Genomic DNA, 20,595 nt, shown 5'->3' with positions numbered 1-20,595 from the left:
TGCCATGCACCCTACCATGACGGTCATGGACTCACCCTCTGAAACTTACATCCCAGTTAAACTCTTCCTTATATTCATTGCCTTGACCATGGTGTCTTATCACAGCAACAGAAAAGTAATTAAGACTGCTGTTTATTAACTTTATTGGTGATCCTTCAGGCTGGCTTGGCCAAGCAGACTCCCCACCCCCTCTGGGGACTTTACATTTTTTCCTTTTATTGAAGGTCACGATCATGAGATTGGTCATGATCAATATCTTGATCATGAGATTGATCAGCTAAGACAAAAATAGCATCAAATATCAGATGTTGTAGAAGAGCATAGGATGCTCCTTCAGAACTTAGTGTCCTGGCGCTAGACTAGAAAGCATACTCAAAAACTGCTTCTATGACATCTAGGAACTCTTTTTTTCTTTTTCCTTTTTCCTTTTTCTTTTTCTTTTTCTTTTTTTTTTTTGACTTTTCGAGACAGGGTTTCTCTGTAGCTTTGGAGCCTGCCCTGGAGCTAGCTCTTGTAGACCAGACTGGCCTCGAACTCACAGAGATCTGCCTGCCTCTGCCTCCCGAGTGCTGGGATTAAAGGTGTGTGCCACCGCCCAGCGACATGTAGGAACTCTTTTCGGGAATGCAGATGTCCCAATAGACAGCCCCTGACTCTCTGTGGGATGCAGATGTCCCAATAGACAGCCCCTTACTCTCAGTGGGATGCAGATGTCCCAATAGACAGCCCCTGACTCTCTGTGGGATGCCGATGTTCCAATAGACAGCCCCTGACTCTCTGTGAGATGCAGATGTCCCAGTAGACAGCCCCTGACTCTCTGTGGGATGCAGATGTCCCAATAGAAAGCCCCTTACTCTCTGTGGGATGCAGATGTCCCAATAGACAGCCCCTGACTCTCTGTGGGATGCAGATGTTCCAATGGACAGCCCCTGACTCTCTGTGGGATGCAGATGTCCCAATAGACAGCCCCTGACTCTCTGTGGGATGCAGATGTTCCAATAGACAGCCCCTGACTCTCTGTGGGATGCAGATGTCCCAATAGACAGCCCCTGACTCTCTGTGGGATGCAGATGTCCCAGTAGACAGCCCCTGACTCTCTGTGGGATGCAGATGTCCCAATAGACAGCCCCTGACTCTCTGTGGGATGCAGATGTTCCAATGGACAGCCCCTTACTCTCTGTGGGATGCAGATGTTCCAATAGACAGCCCCTGACTCTCTGTGGGATGCAGATGTTCCAATGGACAGCCCCTGACTCTCTGTGGGATGCAGATGTCCCAATAGACAGCCCCTGACTCTCTGTGGGATGCAGATGTCCCAATAGACAGCCCCTGACTCTCTGTGGGATGCAGATGTTCCAATAGACAGCCCCTGACTCTCTGTGGGATGCATATGTCCCAATAGACAGCCCCTGACTCTCTGTGGGATGCAGATGTTCCAATAGAAAGCCCCTGACTCTCTGTGGGATGCAGATGTCCCAGTAGACAGCCCCTGACTCTCTGTGGGATGCAGATGTCCCAATAGACAGCCCCTTACTCTCTGTGGGATGCAGATGTCCCAATAGACAGCCCCTGACTCTCTGTGGGATGCAGATGTTCCAATAGACAGCCCCTGACTCTCTGTGGGATGCAGATGTCCCAATAGACAGCCCCTGACTCTCTGTGGGATGCAGATGTTCCAATAGACAGCCCCTGACTCTCTGTGGGATGCAGATGTTCCAATAGACAGCCCCTGACTCTCTGTGGGATGCAGATGTCCCAATAGACAGCCCCTGACTCTCTGTGGGATGCAGATGTTCCAGTAGACAGCCCCTTACTCTCTGTGGGATGCAGATGTTCCAATAGACAGCCCCTGACTCTCTGTGGGATGCAGATGTTCCAATAGACAGCCCCTGACTCTCTGTGGGATGCAGATGTCCCAGTAGACAGCCCCTGACTCTCTGTGGGATGCAGATGTTCCAGTAGACAGCCCCTGACTCTCTGTGGGATGCAGATGTTCCAATGGACAGCCCCTGACTCTCTGTGGGATGCAGATGTTCCAATAGACAGCCCCTGACTCTCTGTGGGATGCAGATGTTCCAATGGACAGCCCCTGACTCTCTGTGGGATGCAGATGTTCCAATAGACAGCCCCTGACTCTCTGTGGGATGCAGATGTTCCAATAGACAGCCCCTGACTCTCTGTGGGATGCAGATGTTCCAATGGACAGCCCCTGACTCTCTGTGGGATGCAGATGTAGACAGCCCCTGACTCTCTGTGGGATGCAGATGTCCCAGTAGACAGCCCCTGACTCTCTGTGGGATGCAGATGTCCCAGTACACAGCCCCTGACTCTCTGTGGGATGCAGATGTCCCAATAGACAGCCCCTGACTCTCTGTGGGATGCAGATGTCCCAATAGACAGCCCCTGACTCTCTGTGGGATGCAGATGTCCCAATAGACAGCCCCTGACTCTCTGTGGGATGCAGATGTCCCAATAGACAGCCCCTGACTCTCTGTGGGATGCAGATGTCCCAATAGACAGCCCCTTACTCTCAGTGGGATGCAGATGTCCCAATAGACAGCCCCTGACTCTCTGTGGGATGCCGATGTTCCAATAGACAGCCCCTGACTCTCTGTGAGATGCAGATGTCCCAGTAGACAGCCCCTGACTCTCTGTGGGATGCAGATGTCCCAATAGAAAGCCCCTTACTCTCTGTGGGATGCAGATGTCCCAATAGACAGCCCCTGACTCTCTGTGGGATGCAGATGTTCCAATGGACAGCCCCTGACTCTCTGTGGGATGCAGATGTCCCAATGGACAGCCCCTGACTCTCTGTGGGATGCAGATGTCCCAATAGACAGCCCCTGACTCTCTGTGGGATGCAGATGTCCCAATAGACAGCCCCTGACTCTCTGTGGGATGCAGATGTCCCAGTAGACAGCCCCTGACTCTCTGTGGGATGCAGATGTCCCAATAGACAGCCCCTGACTCTCTGTGGGATGCAGATGTTCCAATGGACAGCCCCTTACTCTCTGTGGGATGCAGATGTTCCAATAGACAGCCCCTGACTCTCTGTGGGATGCAGATGTTCCAATAGACAGCCCCTGACTCTCTGTGGGATGCAGATGTCCCAGTAGACAGCCCCTTATTCTCTGTGGGATGCAGGTGTTCCAATAGACAGCCCCTGACTCTCTGTGGGATGCAGATGTTCCAATAGACAGCCCCTGACTCTCTGTGGGATGCAGATGTTCCAATAGACAGCCCCTGACTCTCTGTACTTTGTTTTCATCAGGAAACAGCCAGTAATAAGAACGATTTAAAGATCAAAATGGAGGTTGGCACCGGCTCCCCAGATTTGGCTCTCTTAAACCAGGAATTTTTCAACCCCTTCCACTTCTGAAGGGACTTGTCTACCTGAAATAGATATTGACATAGAACTCAAACAGGACTTCGAGGAGACACTCTTCACAGAGAGAGTGGGGGAAACACCTGGAGTCCCCATGTGGGGCTCTGTTCATATCACCATGGCCACCTGGAAGGAACTTGAAGAGATGGCAGAGAACCTAGAGTCCCACATGGGTGAGCCAGATGTTAAAGAACAGATGGGAGGCACTCTCAGCTGAAATGCAGACTTCCAGCCGAAATGCTCATGAAGAGGCTGGAGGTGTAGAACAGTGGCGTGAGGGGCTAGATGAGCTGGGTATAAATGAACTACCAGGCTGTAGCAAACCAAGGAAACCAGATTTTAACAGACCAGGATGACTCCATGCCTTTAGTCAGTGTTGCTGTTGAGAAGTTGGATGCCACTCCTATGTCCATGAAGCACCTCAATTTGCTGTAACCCCAATGAGGACAGGAGCTGTAAAGTACAAGATTTCATAGCAAAAGCTTCATTAGATCAGTATTTGCCGATGACTGATCCCTTTGGAGTACAGTTCACACGGAGATCACCAAGCCCTTTGCATAAAGCCTGCCAGGTGTGGCCCTGACATTCAGCAGGCAGAACTGGCACTGCTTAAGAGAGGTTTGTGATTCTCTGGCATCAGACATGCAGTGGTGAGTGCCAAGAACTTTAACATTCTCCATCTACAAGCTTTCGGTTATCCTTTGAGACCAGTTGACAGCTGCAGGCTTGGTTCCAGTTTTTAATGTTTCTTTTTAAAGACCTCAGTGACATTAGGCTAGGTATTCTTAAACCCATGTGCACTTTTCTGAAGTGCCTTCATATTGACAAAAGGAGAGAGTATCTGTGTTAACTTCAGGAGGTTTGAGTGACAGATGATGGTAGAGCTTGGTGCTTTTGTGTGGAACTAGCTAAATATTGAAATATTTTACTTTGGGAATTGTATAGTTCCAAAGGCGTTTATCTTTATTTGCATCTCACTGTTCTGAACCTGTGTGCAAAGTTTCTTCTGTTCATTGGATTTCCTACAAGTAGGACGACAAAGTGTCCAGGAAGCTCTGCATGATGACACCCCTAATCTTCAGAGCAGATCTCGTCAATGAGCTGGTAGAAAATGTTGGCAAGTGTTTGAAATAGTCTGATCTGCAAGTCTTTGTCTTTGTCTTCCAGGTGAGAAAGGTCTGGGCTCACCTACGCATGGTCTTGTAATTCCATCTGCTCAAAGCCTCTTGTTGGGAGGAACGGAAGTAGCTATTCATCTGTTCATGAGATCACGTGCTCCTCGAGGTTAGACATCTGTCTGGCTCACCATCTCAGCCAGCTGAGCATGTCCTCCAGCTGGCACACTCCAGCCATCTGCACACACCTGCGTGTGCCACGCCAAGCACACGCCATATGCAGACACCACGGTGCGCACCAGGATACAGGTTGGAAATGACTAGATTGGCTGTCTTGGGCTTCTGCAGAGAAGTTTAAAACTGCTCTGGAAGCCAAGCACGGTGGTACACATCTGTAATCTCGGCACGTAAGGGGAGGAGTATGAGTTCAGGACCAGTTCTAGTTAGCTTAAATGACCTAAACAGAATGGGGAGAAGTCGTCAACTAGTAAACTAAGCCCTACATAACACAAAGACGATCACGGCTGCTCTTTTACCACCACTGCCAAACTATAAAAACAAATAAACAAAAACCTACAAACATTTTGAGTAGACATAAACCTATTTACCTTGATTGGAGCATTATATATGTCTACCCGATATACCGAAGCTTCACGTGGTACTTTAAGTAACATATACAATATATAAGTGTTTTTTGGTTTGGTTTGGGTATTATTTTTGTCTGAGTTTCCACATACCTGAAAATCTGGTTTAAATGTACACAATCCTATGCCTCTTAAGCTGTTGCTCAGGTTCCGTTCTCTGTATGATCATTTGGGCATTGGCCTGACAGAGCCGCAGCGCTCGTTTCTTTCCTCCCGGACTGTCACTGTCACTGAAGATGCTGCTGCTCCGTGGACCAGTGTGTTGTGCACCTGACACCGCATTTGCTTAATCTGGCAAACGATGGCAAATGTCAGAACGCTCCTCACAAAACCACTATGACAGAGGCTGCTAGAGATAGGCTAATTCTTAGCCTTTGCCGTCATCAGGAGGTCCTGATGCAGACCATCCAGATGGATTGATAGTGCACTCTTCCAGCACTAAAGCCTCTGAAGATGCAATGAGTCCAACTTCCTTAACCTCCTAGAAACCATGAACCATGGTGTCCTTCCTGCTTCCACAAGAGCATGGTTCAACTGCCCTGAACCAGTCTGGGACAGGTGTGGGGGTTCCTTCCTCCTGCTGGCTTAGTTGCAGGCATTAGTTGATACCCCAGGTTCAAGGGTTTGAAGAGTCAGGCGAAAGTCCAGTAACCACTATTACTTTATCTTGGCATAAGAGAAAGCCATTTTTCAGAGTATTGTCATTGTCACCAGAGCCTTAACTCTTTACTTCCTCTTCCTGACTGAAGGAAGCCTGAACTGGCAGAGCATTTCCCTTTGGAAAGAATGAGATTCCCAGAGACCTGCCTTGCTTCCTCCTGGTTTTATCCAACGACTGATACATGACATTTTTATGGCTAGAAGGCTGATGCACATTGGGTGGGAAAGACCTTCAATATGAGCCTAAGCATTCCTTCCCTTTGCTGTAGCTGCCCATCCCAGCACCCTGCGTAAATAGTTCTTGGTGTGTAAATAAATGGCCAAAGAGGTTTCGTTTTACTTTTAATTTCTCCTACGGGCTCGATGTTAACAATAAAATAGATTCTGATGTTGACTCCTAATACAGTACATGGTTGCACACAATTACACAATATTTTCAGAATCTCTCTTGACTAATTTTTTCATGTTGGCTGTGACCTGAAGGAAATTTCTTATCATCGGTAATCTGTGTAAGGGCATTTTAACTTGATCACGGCCATCTCTGAGATGTCACTCTTTCTTCCTGTGCTTCGCAGGTGCCTCTGGACTGGGCAGTCTTCACGGTGCTGTTAGAACTGTCATGGTCCACGCACCTGAAGATAGAACTCAGTTGCTGAAGCTCAGGAGAAACGTTTAGCGAATGAAGAGATGAGTGTCACTGATGAGCAAAGAAAGTAGACACTGGAAATGTGCTCCTCGGGGAGATGCTGTGAGCACTATTCAAACGACAGCAAAGGACGTAGACAATTGCTTAAGCTTAGTTGATAAAGGAGCGGTAGGGGTGAGAGGATGGGCCCCAGTTTTATAGACATTCTACTCTGGGTAAAGTGATATTAAGAAGCATGGAGTACAGAGACATCTGTTATAAAAGGGAGAATCAACTAACAAAGCAAACATCATTGTGCTTGTCCATTATTTTGAATATAATTCTGTTGCGTGTTGTATGCATCACTTTTGTATGTGATGGGAAACAGAGAAATTCATATTGTTTGCCCTGTTGTGGCATTTAATTTATTGCAGTGTTCTGCAAATGAACCTCCGATATCTTTAAGGTACGCCTGTAACAGGATGAAGAAATATACAGCATGCTAACATAAATCATAAGGTATTGGGAGTAGCTGTATTAATGTCATACAAAGAAGAATTCAGACCTAAGTAAGTTATCAGAGAAAAGTGGGGTATTACAAAATGGTCAAGGAATTGTATGTGCAAAATGATACAGCAGCCCCTAATGTGTATAAGCCAACAGCCCATCATCAAAGCACATGAGCCTGAATCAAATAGTACTTCAGAGAGAAATAAATGAACCCATCATTCTAATGAGAGAGTTCAGTGTTCCTCTTTCAGTAATTGGCAGATCGAGAAGAGTGAAAATCATTAACGACACAGTTGAACTGAAGAAGCATCATCAGTCAACGGAATCTAATTGACATTTAAAGAATGTTTCAACGAGCAGAATATAGAACAGTTGCCAAAATAAAGCATACTGTGGGCCATACACAGCGCCTCAGCAAACTTTCAGAAAAGGAAATCTTAAGAAGCGAACTGTTGGGACTAGAGAGATGTCTGGCTCAGCAGTTAAGAGCACTTGTCCAATTCTCAGTACTCACGTGGGGGGGGGGGGCGTTCACAACTGCTTGTGTCTAGGAGATCTGATGTCCTCTTTGGCCTCTACATGTTCACAGACAGCACACACACACTCTCTCTTACACACAGACACATAAATAAATATAAATATCTTTTAAAAGTACAATCTTATACCATAATGGGATTGAGCTGGACACCAATAGCGAAAAAGTACCAAAAAAATTTCTTAATGTAGGTCATGAAATAGCGCACTCCTAAGTAATGGAAAGACCATAGAAGTCCAAGGGATATAAAATATCTTAACGAAATGAAAGTAATTGGGAAATAAAACTTGTCAAAACATGGGCATTGGCAAAGGCTTTGATTTAGGAGAAATTTATAGCTTTGTATATGTATATGGGAAGGATGCTCCAAAAATCAATAGCCTAACTTTCTATTTTAAGAAAATAGAAAAAGAAGAGCAAATTAACTTAAAGTAGAAAGAGAAATACTGAAAACCAGAAGCCAGTGAAATTTAAAATATCAATAAAGAAAAATCAATAAATCTAGACAATAGTTTTTGAAAATATCAATGAAGTGATTAAATAACTGCTTAAGATACTAAGAATGAAAGATAACAGCTAATAATATTACAAATGGGAGGGGGCCATCACTCCTTGTTTCCTGGGTACTTACAGGTGACAGAAGGAACACTGGGTGCAATCCTGTGCCCACAAGTCTCCTATCTTAGACAATAAGAGACAACACATGGAAAGACATGGAGCCCTATTAGAGCCAGAGGGATCGGAGAGCATCACTTTCAATGCACCACAAAAGTCCCTAAGTATTCTTTTTAACACTCACATCTATTAACAGTCTCTACTCCTGCTGTGACGCTCAGGGTGGTTTTGCTTTTGTTTGCATGCTGGTCTGTTAGGGTCTAGATTGCTGTGCAATAGACCTTAAAGCATTCTCTTCTAGACTGTTAAGCCACATCTCATCCACTTACACTCATTCACTTCCTACATCTTCATTTCACATTATCCCCTCTTCTTTTTTACTTCTTAAATATAATTTTCCATAGCTTTAACACTAGAATCTGTGGATCCTAACACTATCTCAACTTTCCCCTCCTAACTCCCTCGTTACAGCCTCATTTTGATTTTGTTTTCTTTTCAAATCTAGTTTGATATTCCTTATCTTTAGCCGTCTTACTTTACTCCTCTCTCCCTCCCTCCCTCTTTCTTTCTCTTTCCTTCTGAGACTGGGTCTCACTGTGTATCTCTGGCTTGCCTGGGGTTCACAGAGATCTCCCTGCCTCCCCAGTTCTAAGATTAAAGGCATTTGAAACATGCCACCCCACCTCTAATCTTATTGGTTATAACGTATCCTCCAACCGTTATTGAAGTCAAAGTGAACTCTGTATCAATACATCCTCTGTCCCTGCCCAGGCTCAGGAAACATCAAGAAGATGAGATGGAAAGAATAGAAGAGATAGAGGGTGGGAAGAAGTGTTATGTAGTGCTGTGCCTTCTCACACCCTGTCCACTGCATACATGAACTCACTGCCGCTATTGGTTACCTGTATAAGAACTATACAAGATCCAGCCAACAAGACCAGTCAACATACCAATAGACAGAACCAATAGGACTCAGTGGGTTACAAGAAATTTAAAAAATGGTGAGGATAGAAGACATATTGGGAGGTCAGACGGGAAATTTGAAAGTAGATATGCTCCAGATGTATTGTTTACATGTGCGAGATGATCAAGGATGAAATAAAAGATATTTTGTAATGCCTATGTTGTATATAGGAGTTAATTTGATGTCCAACACCAAATGTTATTAGAGATTTGAAAATTAAAACAACAATGTGTTAGTCAAGCCCACAATAGCGAAACCCCAGATGCTGATGAGGATGGAGAAGAATAGAGGTCTTTGGACAAAGCCAGTGGGAAGGCGAGATGTCTCGGCCACTTTGGTCAATAGTTGAGGAGGTCTTTCTTTAAACAAAGCTAAATGCACTTTTACCTTCCTCTGTCAGTTGTAAAAAGAAATTTCTTTTGTTGAAGGGTGAGAACTATCCTTATCCGTAAGTATAAAGATAAGTATTTAGAATGCACTTAGGTATTGAGCTGGTTTAGTAACGTGACTTTCAGATTAGGTTCAGCTCAAATCATATGCGTCCTCTGTCTTAAGTGGGTGGTGTCTTCAGCAATTGGAACTTATTTTCAACCTTGGAAGCAGACAAGAGCAACATCAATAGCCTATATTGTTTGGGGAGTCACTTGGACTACCGTGACCAATAGATGTAGATTTCTCATGTCTGGTATCACACACACACACACAAATGCAGAGATTTCTCATGTATGCTCTCTCTCTCTCTCTCTCTCTCTCTCTCTCTCTCTCTCTCTCACACACACACACACACACACACACACACTGTATATGTATAATGACACATAATTTTAGGTAAATATAGATAATATGATCCCTTAGGTTTTGACAAACAACCTCGATGTTATTTGTCCCTCCTCCTTCCTTCTCCTTCTATATTGACCTTCTGATAGGGAAGTTCAGCCAATCACTTTCTGTTTGTGGGGCGTGTCGCGCGCTCTCACTAGCTCTCTCGCCTGGCTCCTGCGTCCAGACGGGTCGTTTGGATTCTGGTGTAAGCTGGTGTAAGTCTTACTTCTGTTTATTAAAGCTGTATATTTTGTATTAAGATAGTCTGGGGACTTTTCATTACCAATCGCCCTGCGGCTTCAACCTTCATCCCCTTCCCACTTAGCGCCCCCTTCCCTGTTTTAACCACAATTGGAAAGAATAGAGATCAACAGATTGAATGGTGGAGAGCCCAGCTCCAACAGATACATATACAATGCAACTCTTGCACCTAAGGCTTAGGCAGAAGAAGGGGCAAGAAGACTGTAAGAGCCGGAGGACCAGGAAATCTATAAAATTGTGTCTTCTAGAAATGGCTACGTAAGAAAGATTTAAACAATAATATCAATAAATATGCTAATGAGGAAGGAAAAAATCTCATGAGATCCAACCACTAGACAAACAACTACAGGCAACTAATGACTTCTGAGAGAAGGAGAATTAGGCTCTCGAAGGAATGAGCCCCTAATTTGTCATAAATGCAGAGTGGTCAGCCCTGAAATTATACACATATTAACAACAAACACAAACTCAGCAGGTTATTTTTAATTCATTTATGTATCTCTCTATACATAATATATCTCTAATAATAATAGTCAGAGAGAAAGAGGTCATCAGGTTGAGAAGGCACAGAAATTGACAGGACATATAGGAGGTATTGAAGGAAGGGACACGGAAGGGGTTCACGTAAAGAAAGAAAAGGGAGGAAGTGCTGTAATTATATTTTAATTTAAAAATCTCTTACAAAGAAATTTCAAGAACACATTATAATAGTAAATAGGCTGGATGACAAACAAGTACAGTTTTAGAAAGGTCAGCAGGTAAGCTCCTATTTTGAAGTTTCTACTGTATCATGAAACAAAAACAAAACATAAATATACCTTCAAATTAAAAATAAATATCTCAGATATAATACTCTCAAGTCAAGACATGAACATGGCTATCAGGCAAACATGAAAACATGCTGAAGGCTGAAATTTACCCAGATGGTTGTCTTATTATGGAAATCTATGAACAACTAAACTTGCATCAACATACTTTTAAAAACTGGAGGAAATATTCCAGGAAGTGGAAACACTAGATAGAGGAGATTTTAATGCCACTGTCTCTGTTCCTAGCATATGAGCAAATAAAAATGCCTATTAGTGGGTAACTAATACAAATAATAGGGTGGGTCTAATTGATTTTCAAGAAATTAAATTTCATCTATTAGCATTCTTTTTACATACTCACAACTGGATTTAGGGGCTGGAGAGATGACTCTGTGGTTAAGATCACCTCCTGCCCTTATAGAGGGCCATAATTTGTGTCTCAGCATTCATGTCAGTGGCTCACAGCAGTCTGTAATCTCAGCTCTAGGCTCATCCAATGCCTTCTACTGGCCTCCACTGGTATTTGTATCCACCTTCTCACCCACACTACATGCAAATAAAATAAAAAGTCATGGTTTTTTAAGCCTGGACTTAACAACTAATATTTTAGGCCACAAATAAATCACTAATTGAAAATTTCACACTAGTACATGTTAGCAAGCAAGTCACTACTTATTGAAAATAAGGCAGTTCAGGAGACAAGGTTATATAATTAATATGACAAAATATCATACCAACAATAGAAGAAAAAGTTTTGTTAACAATGGTAAGAAAAATAAAATACCTAAGAAAATATTTAAAAAGAAACTAAGATGTATATTTTTTTCAGAAGCTAAACAGTGTTCCTGGTAATACAAAGGGTCTTAAACAGAATTATAAGCATGTCTATTCTCTCTAATACAATCTGTTTACATAGTTGAATCCCTAGAAAATGTTATCTGAACTTAGTTTTTAAAAAGACAGACTGATTGTGAATATCTAATATTTTAACTACAGAAAGATAAAGACAATTTCTATATGGAAGTACATGGAAGCATTATGTACAAACCCACAGCATAATTCCACAACATCAAAATAAAAACTACAAAAACAGAAAAATATAAATGTATTTTATATAAAAGTATGTTTTTTTTCTTTTATCATGTAATGATTTCACACAGTTAATTTTAAAAGCAGTATTATAACAGAGGTCATAAGAAAGGTATTGTGATTTGAAGGAGAATGGCCCGCATTGGCTCACATATTTGAATGTTTGGTTCCAAGTTGGTAGAACTGTTTGAGAAGGGTTAGGGTGGTGTGGCCTTGTTGGAGGAAGTGCGTCACTAGTAGTGGGCTTTGCGGTTTAAAAAGTCCAAGTAATTCCCAATTAACGCTCTCTCTCTCTCTCTCTCTCTCTCTCTCTCTCTCTGTGTGTGTGTGTGTGTGTGTGTCTGTATCGCTGTCTTTCCCTTATTCTTGCTTGTGGGTCATGAAAACACTCCCATGCCTGCTGCCATACTCTTCAGCATGATGGTCATGGACTCACCCTCTGAAACTGTAAGCCCCAGATAAACCCATCTTTCATAAGTTGCCTTCATCATGGTGCCTCCTCACAAGCAATAAGAAGTAACTAAGACAAAGGTAAATAATTTTTAACCCAGAAAATACTGAGCCTCACTCTTCATGAGATAAATACAAGGAGGCATCTCTGTGTACAAACCAACAGATTCAAATGTCTGATGGCAAACTAATGCTGCTGGAGACATAAGGAGGCTGACTCCTATGTGTCACTCACAAGGGGTTGACCTCACAGATCTTCCACGAAGACCCATCGGTAGCATTTATTAAAATGCCAAGCCCATATATGATTTAATCAAGCGAATCCACTTTTGAGAACTTACTCTAGAGATCCTCACGCAATGTATAAAACGAATATATCAAAGTAGAACCAAAACAGTACAAAGACTGTTTCGTGGGGAGACAAGGACAAATGCCTATTCACCCCACATAGGACACAGTATAGATAAAAAGAAACTACTTCTATCTATGGCCATCTTAGTGAGCCAGTAAATGTCATAGGGCTACTTACAGGAATACAGGTAAAAGTTACTTATAGGAGCACTGTAATTCAAAGCCAGATGTATCACCTAAAATCCCACCTCATCATGGGTAACAACAATCCATAAAAGTTGCATCCCTAGAGTTCCCTGAAAAAAAAAAAAGACCCAGACAGACCCAACACTCAGTATCTCATCTCCCCAGCAGTTTTTAGGGCTTATATAACCTTGGTGAGGGGCGTATGAATCTTATAACTTTCAGGAACTCCCTGAGCCTTCTAAGTTTTATTTGCTTCCTACACCTGGCAAGGTTTAGATACTTTCCTCCCTCCTACAGAGGGGAAGTTTCAATATTTGTGAGAAATAGTTATATAACAAGGGTGAGTAAAGGCATTCAGGAATTGATAAAGGTTAATTGGGAATCGATATTCTATTGAGTAGAAGAATATGGGTCTCTTTATCAGTGAAGCTCTTTATGTGTATACATACATGCATACATTATTTAATATAGTATTCACATAATATTACACTGTACAAATTATATTCATACAATTATAAAGGTATAATGCTGTATAAGAAGATATATAAGTCAGGGAAGAACTGACTTTTATAGGATTTTCTGAAATTGGTATGTAATTTCTTGGACCCAGAACAAAATGAAAATGTGAGAGGTTTCTTGTTTAAAATAGAGACTCTCAATAAGGCTAAAGAAAACAGAGTGTATTTTGCCAAGTGTCAGGTCTTTCTGTAGTGGGACTGCATCACTGGACAGACCACACACCCGTGAGGCTGATAGTTCTCGCAATGATTCTGTGCTGAAACATAGCTCTATCCTCCAGAGCCAGTGTTTAAAGAGGGGCTAGAGTGAGTTATCAAACTGTTATTGATCCATTTGGTCACCCATTGATGATTTGCTCATGAGTGAGGACTATGCCCAAAGAGAACACGCTCATGTCCTTCCTCAACTATGAGGCTTGAACTTAACCTGCTTGTAGACCACTCAGTTAATAAGAAACAAAACTGGAGTGCGAGGTCCATTTCTTGGAGTCATTTTTAGTAGTAAAAATATCATAGTATTAAATATTTATTTAATACCATAGTAATATTTAATAAATTTACTTAATATTAAATTAATTTTAATTAATATTAAATTTATTAAAATTAAATTAATATTAAATAAAGTACAAAATATCATAGTAAATATTAAATAAATTTAGGCAAAAATAATTCTGGCTATTATAAATTTCCAATGTCATTGTGGCAGTTTGAATGTATCACAGGGAGTGGTACTATTAGGAGGTGTGACTTTGATGGAGTGTGTATGGCCTTGTTAGAGTAAGGGTTTCACTGTGGGGGCAAGCTTTGAGGTTTCCTATGCTCAGGATACTACCCAGTGTCTCAGTCAACTTCCTGTTGCCTGAAAGATGGAGGATCTCAGCTACTACTCCAGCACCATATCTACCCACATGCCACTATACTCCCCGTCATGATGATAATGGACTGAATCTCTGAAATTGTAAGTGAACCACCCCAATTAGATGTTATTCTTAAAAGAATTGCCATGGTCACACTGTCTCTTCACAGCAATAGAAACCTTAACCGAGACTGTAATATAGGGAGGCAAAGTGAGTGTGCTCTGTTGCAGTATGTACACAATTCACACACTCATCAGCTCTAGTTAGACATTCTTGATAGAACCAAAGTGTTTGCTGGGTAGAGACAATGACAAGGACTTTAGAAAGGGCAATGAGGAAGTGAGGTTCTAAAGAAGAGCAGACCCCACGTACACAAAATTGTGAGCAATAAAAAATGTTAAAAATGAATAAAAAGGCTTATATTTCACTTTATAATAACTTTATAAAAGTTATTGTTGTAATTGAATAAGGCATATTGACAATGCAGCAGCTGGATCTCTGTAGGTAGTAAGGGAAGAGGCCTGATGTGGGATTTCCCTCTGTATGCTGTGAATACCATTGGTTAATAAAGAAACTGGCTTTGCCTGATAAGATAGAGTAGAGCTAGGCAGGGAAAACTGAAGTGAATGCCGGGAGAGAGAAGGGCGGAGTCTAGAGTAGCCATGTAACACGGCTGGAGATAGACGCCCGGAACTTTACCCCGTAAGCCACAGCCTCATGGTGATACACAGATTAATAGAAATAGGTTAAATTAAGGTGTAAGAGTTAACCATAAGAAGATAGAGCTAATGGGCCAAGCAGTGATTTAATTAATACAGTTTCTGTGTGGTTATTTTGGGGCTGAGCAGCCAGGAACAAACAAGTGGCCCTGGTGAAAACAGGAAATTCTTCATAGTGAGCACAGAGGCTGCTTCCATAAAAAGATTAAGGGTTAAAACGCAGTGTCCAAAGTACTGAGGAAGAGAAAGAGGACTTGCAGCAGCTTGATATGAGATTATAAAACAATTAAACAAATAAGAATCAGGGCAAGGCCCTTAGCCAGTGATAGCAGGCTGTGTTGACAATCATCTACTGCAAACAAAGCTCCTCTGATAAGGGCTGGGAGACTCCGTAATCTACAGGTATAGGTGTAAGTCACTAGGAGTTGAATTTAATATAATGTCTACTTAGAATAATAATAGTACTAAATTCTTTCCTAACAACAATAGTTGTAGGTTCTCTACCACAGTCTGTGACCTCTGGTGATGGTGCCAGGTATGAGCTTCATCTTGTGAAGCAGACCTCAGTCCAATCAGAAAGTGATTGGTTGCTTCTATGGCATTCATGTTTCTATTGCACAATGGACCTGTCTTGCCTGGTCAGTCATTATCGTAGCTCAGGAATCACTGTGGAAGAGGGGTCACAAGAGTGTAAGGGTCAGAGACAGTGATAGTAACAGGGAAACCGTGCCACTATCAGACACAGCAGGGCAGGTGCCCGCATGAACTCACAGCAGCTGTGACTCCATGAAGCCCTGTGCAAGCCTAAGCCAGACCAGGTCTCAGCGTGGAGAGAGAAGCTGGGCACAGTTCTACCCCAGCTGAGGAGCTACTGGCAACTGGAGGAGAAGGGTTTGCCTTCTCTAAGAGTATAACCCTGGATGAGTCGACCATGCTCCGGTAGAAGGCCATACATCCAATCATTGGCCTTGGTGGGGGTAACAGAAGAAAAAGCTGAGTGGGGAGGGAGGAGAGAGGGCTCTGGGAAGAGCTTGAAGAGAGAAGGAGGCCATGATCAGAACACATTGTAAGGAGTTTTCAAAGAACCAATAAAGTTTTTAGAAAAACAATGACAGGAGAAAAGGGGAAGGAATTATTTTGTGCTATTGCTGGCCTTGCCTCTAGCATAGAGCTTTGCTCAATAAAGATTGGTTCTGGGAATATGTTGAAACATTTCCAGCAACTGTGGCATCTAAAACTTAACCTGTGCACAAGCTGCTCATCTAGGAGGGCAAATTACGTGTGGAATCTTAACTTCCACCACAGATCCCAGTTCTGAGACCAACTTTAACCGGTTCTAAGTGACAAGAATTGTATGTCTATGAAGAAAATGAGGCGCTAAACTATCTCTGAGATCATGGTTTTGATTCATCACAGTTGTGAGCCTTTGGAAAGAATGGTAAGAGCTCCCCCCCGCCCCCCCCCCCCCGCACCAGCAGCTGCAGGACTGATGCAGTTTCCTAACCCCTGAGGTGCTCAGGCTCACTCCTTTAACAAAGACTTGGTGTTACAGTGGACTAACTTTGGGAATACAATGGTGGGGAAAAAACGGAGAAACATGCACATGAAGCTTGTTTTCATAGTGTAAAAGATAACAAACAAATAGTTCTGTTGTCGTATCAGGAGGAGCTGGGTGTTCAAAGAAAGTTACTCTGAGACAGGAGGAGACAGCATCCAAAAGAGGGGCAGAAAGCCTTACTAGAGTTAGATTTGTACTTTAGTGTGTACTCGGGACAGCTTCCAGTGGCATTGAATGTACTAGAAGTCTAAACACAATCTCTAGATGAGTAGGGACTACGGGCATGTAGACCCAATGATAAGACAATGTGAAAGGTTGGAATGGTGGAAGAAAACTCTGAGCTGCACCTTGAAAGTTGAGAGTTTCCTGTTAGCAGAAGACATAAAGGGACATGCACATTGTGGGTGAAGGGACGCAGAGTAGGTCAGACACATGGCTTCAGGCTCGGGTAGAACAGGTCCTTGGGTCTGCTTCCTGAGATGGGGAAGACAGAGCGGGCTACAGCACAAGAGAAAGGTCTGGGAAGCAAGGTGAGACTTGGTCTTTACATTTTTTTCCATGTGGAAAGCAAAGGGTCTTTTAGGGTTTGGATCCAAAACGTCTGTCAATGGTTGTGTGCTAAAGGTGAGTATGGTTTTCAGCCTGTGGTGTTACTGGGAGGTGGGACAAGTTGTTAGAGAGGAGAGGCTTGTTGGAGGAATCAGGGCAGGACAAGATGCCTTTGAATGGGATATTAAAGCCTACCACCACACCCCACTCCCCTACTGCTTTTTTGCTATTCTGAGTTGAGAATCTTTGTTTACCCCGTCTCAGGTCCAGGAACAAGGGAGTCAAGTGGCCATGAATTGCCCTCTCTGAAACCATGCGCCCAAATAAATCTTTTCCTCTTTAAGTTGATTTTCTTGGTTATTTTCTGATAGCCACAGCTAACACGGAATTTTTATAAATATTCTTTCTATAAAGAAAACTGATTTTGTCTTTTGAGGCAATTAGAATGAAACTGTGATGGTGACGGCCCTTTGTGCAGGGGAACAGACAGGTATTGACACTTTCACAGCATAGCTCAACTGCGCAGAACACACATCTTTACAGCTAAAATAATACAATCTACTGGTGAGGCTGGGGCATAACTCAGTCTGTAAAATGCTTGCCTTGCAATCACAAATACATAGTTTGATCTTTAAAACCCATGATAAACAAAACAAAACCTCCAGGCAGTGGTGGCGCATGCTTTTAATCCCAGCACTCGGGAGGCAGAGGCAGGCGGATCTTTGTGAGTATGAGGCCAACCTGGTCTACAAGAGCTAGTTCTAGGACAGGCATCAAAGTTACAGAGGGAAAAAAAAAAACAAAAAACAAAAGCAAAAACAAAACCGGCCAGGTATAGTGGGACACAGCAGTAATTCTGATGCTTTGGAGGAGGAGCAAGAGGATATCTCCAGGCTTGCAGCTGGGCCCTAACAGCCTCTTGGGGAAGGGGGTGAAAAGACACAACATCAATGGACACAGACACTGGGAGTCCGGTGAAAAGGATGCAGCAGCCTTGCTTATTTAACGAAGCGGGGGAAACTTATATTCCCTCCCAATACCCAGGCATTCTGATTTGACCCGCACCATAGGCTTTGCCATGGCCTGCCTGCTGTGTTTGACCTCACTTCCTGCTCTCGCTGCCCCCATTTCTTACTGGTCTCTGGCTTCCTCTGTGACCAAGTACCCACCCCCCCATCCTCCCCCATCCCTCCACCCTCCCCCCCACCCCCACCACTCCCTGTATGCTTTTCTTTTTGTCTAGAAAACCACAGCCTGCTTTGGGATATGTTTCTGCTCAAATCTCGTTTCTTACACAAAGCCTTTTCATCCCACACCCCGAAATGGTGAGTCTAAATTATGGTCCAAGTCACGTTACTCTTGTGTTGTCTTGTTGATTTTCTAGCTCATGGACTTTTCTCCTCCTCAAAGGAAAGGCTGTGCACTGAGACCTTGCCTGTCTTGTTCATGGCAGCCTACCAACGCTAGCGCACTGCAGCCATCAATTAATCTCTGCTAAATGAATGAAGAAATCAACACACCTTATAACTATTAAGGGTGTGAGCCAAAGGGATGGAGATGGTATCTGCTTTGAGCAGCGCCCTAAACAAAGCTGAGTAACCCAGTCAGTCACCTACACACATTCTGAATGGATAAGGTAAGGAAGGGAACAACCCACTGTATCTGCGGCGTCGAATCTACAGTCAGGGAACAGATAAATGGTACTAGTTTTCAGTGAAGTATTGTAGAGTATTTAAAGCTGCCGAGTTCAAGGGCTGCATCGACGTCATATGTATGACTCAGTCCCTGAACGGAAATTTTCAACTAAAACAAAAGCTGTAATTCTTCGTATATTGAACGCTAGGCAGCTTCAAAGTCCCTTTCACTCGTCTTGTTTTATTTGACTTCGTTACCAACCTGAATGAGTGCTGGAAAATATTATTCCCATTTTGTAAATGGAAAGAAGAATAGGTAGGTTTTACAAGGGGATACTACAGAGCAAAGGGTCTTTAGATCCAAATTAGGATTTCTGACTGTGAAATTCTTTCTTTTCTTTTCCTTTTCTTCTTTTTTTCTTTCTTTCTTTTACACTTTTTCATTCATTGGTTTCTTTAGCATACGTCGTGGGAATTGTTTCAGGTGCCTATAAACTAAGGAAGTGGCTCCCGGATCTAGTTTTTTTTTTTTAAATAAATAAAATAATATGTATTACTCTAAAAGAAAATCGGCACGTAACTTGCCATCCTACTGGTGCCCAGTACCTCTCCCGGGAGGGCAACCTCTGCGACGTGGAAGCTTTGATCCCTGTCTTGCCGGGAGGCGGAGCCGAACGACGCCGACGGCCGTGCAGCCCGTCGGTTCTGGGTGGGTGTGCGGCGGCGCGGCGTAGGCCGGCCGAGGGGCGTGGCGGGGCGTGGCGGCGACGTGGCAGCGGGGCGGCGCGGAGGCCATCTTGGCGCGGGACGCGCGCTCCGCTGGTTGTTATCGTCCTCACTGAGCCGAGCCGGATCCCCGCTCCGGACACCCGGATCCCGACCCCGATCCGCGTGTGCAACTTCCGCATAGGCGCTCGCTCGGAGCCAGGTGAGCGCGGGCCTGGCGGTGACCCGCGCGGCGCGGAGCGGCGGCGACGGACCGCGGGCAAGTCCCAGGTGGGCGGGCCAGCCGACGGCGGAGTGCGGGGGCTCCGGGTGGCGGGGACAGGCGTCGGACGAGCCGGGTCCATCACCCGTGTCGCTCCGGCCCCAGATCCCGGCTCCCGGGCCTGCACCTTTCCCCGCGTTCACGGGTTTCCAGACCCGCGGACCTTCGCCCGGTCAGCCCGGCCTGCAGACGTGGCACAGGCTGCCCACACTGCCCAGGCCACCCGCCCCGGTGGGATGCAGCGTCTGCTCCAGGGATCCCCGCGAGTGTCCAGCGCCGTCCTGCAGGGCCCATCACCCCGGACCCGCTTCAGCCAGCTTTGCAGGATTGCTTACTTCCTAAATGGCAGGATCTCACGTCCAAGAGTTCTTGTCACAGTAGTTTATTTGGGAGGCAGCTTTGACTCGTCCGCGATCCTGACACTTTTTGCCACTCCAGTGTTGTGTGATCACTGCTTGAATCAGTGAGTGTTTAGGGAAGTTTATTTTTGGGCTCCACACAGAGTGTCAGACTGCTGACCTCCGGCTGGTGGTATTCGAGGCAAACCCGGGGCATCAATAAGATCAATAAGAATAGCTTCTAATGCTCTGAATCTATCAAAAGTCCACACTCTCTTATATCCTAGCAGTAATCGTCTATTTTCTAAAAGCAGACCTGAGTAGGTGCAAGCAGATTCGAAGAGCAATTTGATCAGAGCCTGAGGACGGATCTTCTAAGCTCTTTCCATCTCTTTTCCCGTGACGTTGATGCA

The 20,595-nt window shown here is 44.0% G+C and overlaps 1 protein-coding gene and 1 pseudogene across 2 annotated transcripts in view; both read left to right on the top strand.

Moving 5' to 3' along the window:
- The first annotated feature begins 16 nt into the window (after nt 1-16).
- On the top strand, nt 17-20,311 carry LOC125390262 (serine/threonine-protein phosphatase 4 regulatory subunit 1-like; annotated as a pseudogene).
- Prrc1 (proline rich coiled-coil 1) overlaps nt 19,647-20,595 on the top strand; it is a 34,695-nt gene continuing 33,746 nt past the window's right edge. Inside the window, exon 1 of one of the 2 annotated variants that reach the window (XM_085699842.2) lies at nt 19,647-19,784. The gene's annotated coding sequence lies outside the window, so the exon portion shown is untranslated. Of the gene's footprint in view, nt 19,853-20,595 lie in introns of both variants that reach the window. The other variant, XM_085699843.2, reaches the window with a different exon arrangement.

Source organism: Myodes glareolus, chromosome 13, assembly GCF_982192425.1.
Source record: "Myodes glareolus chromosome 13, mMyoGla1.1, whole genome shotgun sequence".
Lineage (NCBI taxonomy): Eukaryota > Metazoa > Chordata > Mammalia > Rodentia > Cricetidae > Myodes > Myodes glareolus.
Note: the sequence above shows the minus strand (reverse complement) of the source record. Positions and strands in the feature narration are given on the sequence as shown.